Consider the following 2,034-nt stretch of genomic DNA (forward strand, 5'->3'; position numbering starts at 1 on the left):
TACCTACGCTAGCGCATAGCTCGTACTCGCCTACCTCCCCGTCAACTACACCGTGACCAGGCTACCCCATCCACCCAAGCCAGAGGCAATTCAAAATTCGAATCCCAGTCGCAGCTGCATTGACCGGCGGAACCATGCCCTCCTCATCGCCGCGCCTGGATCTCGATATTTCTTCACAAATCACCAATGAATCTCGGCGGGGAGTCATTCACGGATCTCTTGTTCATGTTTCTCCTCTTTTTCTTTCCTTGTTTTCTACCGCAAATCCTCAAATCTTCATCTTGCCATGTCGATGAACAGCTTCTGTTCCCAGTCGGTCGCAACCGTGGGCGTCCTAGATCTGGCATTGCCAGAGGGAGGGGAGGTGCGGTGATGGAGGGAAAGATTGTGATAGCGATTCTCCTTCCTCAAGTTCTGCATCTCAAGTTCAAGAGGCAACGGAAGATTTTTTCAATGTCCCAGACATTGACCAAACCGACAGTCACAGAGAGCATCCATCTGAATCGCAACACACTCCAACTCTGTGGCCTCAAAGGTGCGAGCTTAATTGACCCCCACCCCTCCTTCCAGCGCCCCCCTCTTACAATACAACTTTCAGTCAACTAGTACTCTCTTTTTCAGTAAAGTTGTTGGCTTGATAATGATTTGAGGATTCGAATCAGCCCGAGCTTGGTAGAATGGTCAACAACGGGTTCAGTTCTAGTTTTGGGATTATCATGTTCAGTTGATTGCTGTCAACAATTCGTTTATTTTGGAGCAGTTTTTTGTTATTCAAAAGTAGTTTTTGGAGGTTACAAGACCTCCTGTTGTCATTAGCGCTCATAAACATGTCAATCAGGGGCCAAGTATGCGATCCAATTTTCGTTTTGTGTCATAGCCCCAGCTTGGGTTTCACTATTTTTTTATAGTCAGACTTTGCTGCATTTGTTGCAGGCATTTATACTGTCAATTTTTGGCCTAGGCATTGGCATGTGCATGAAGACAATTTTATGAGCAGTATACATATCGATGCCACACGGTTAATTATTCTGGAGCAATTGGTTGTTGCATATATCTATGCATACAGTATCAATTAGGTCAATTGGTTGTTGCATATATCAATGCATACAGTATCCATTAGGTCAATCTATTTTTTCTGGATCAAAGTCAGAGTGATGAGCACATTTTGACTATATTTGACATTTTTATCTCCATTCCAATTGCGGTTAACATCTCAAATATATGTAGAGCCTGACTTGGCAAGATACCCGACTGCTGCGCCTCATTATCAGGAAGGAAAAGTTCTTTGGAGAAGGTCATGAGGAATTTCACATATAAGAAGTCAGGTACCATCCACAAGCCGGAAATCAGCCAGGAATTTGATTCTTTGGACGAAGCTTACGACTTCTACAACCTATACTCTTGGGAGACTGGGTTCGGCATCAAGTATGGGCAATGCAGAAGAAACGTGGACAAGTGCAAGACGGTCCAGGACATGGTTTTCGGATGCCAAGTAGTGAATATATTTGATTCAAGACATGTAAACTTGGCAGTGTTACAAGGACGTGTACATTTTGCCATTGTACTGATGTGAGTACAAAGTGCAACTGAAATTGTACATGGGTTGTTCATTTCTGACAAAGCGTCATGTGTTTTGCTTTCTTCTTAGGCCTTGTACAATGCTAGGTGCTTAGGGAGATGCTTAGAAAAATAAACCGGGTTTTTTCTGAAGCACCGGTGTCTATTTCTATAGGAGAGACGCCTAACTAAGCGTCTATCCTGTACAAATAAGCACTGGTGCTTAGAGAAAGCCTCGTTTATTTCTCTAAGCATCTCGCCTAAGCACCTTGCATTGTACATAATATCCTACATTTGGGATTTTATAAAGAGGAAGATCGTCATTCTTGACCCAACAATGAACAACGGAGACGAGTCTGACAAGGTCATTCAGGGTAGGCACAGAAAGGTTGCGGACAATCTTCATGAAGCATTGCAAAGTTGCATTACAACATTCTTTCAAGGATGGACATCCATATGTACCTGAAGCCAGGCCTC

General features: G+C 43.6%; 1 long non-coding RNA gene across 1 annotated transcript; it reads left to right on the forward strand.

Annotated features, from left to right (window-relative positions):
• LOC119297777 lies at positions 1-1,643 on the forward strand. The gene is made up of 2 exons (XR_005145735.1): positions 1-535; positions 1,228-1,643. It is a non-coding gene; the product is annotated as an uncharacterized LOC119297777 (long non-coding RNA).
• The last annotated feature ends 391 nt before the right edge of the window (positions 1,644-2,034 follow it).

The sequence above is a fragment of the Triticum dicoccoides genome, chromosome 5A (assembly GCF_002162155.2).
Source record: "Triticum dicoccoides isolate Atlit2015 ecotype Zavitan chromosome 5A, WEW_v2.0, whole genome shotgun sequence".
NCBI classification, from domain to species: Eukaryota; Viridiplantae; Streptophyta; class Magnoliopsida; order Poales; family Poaceae; genus Triticum; species Triticum dicoccoides.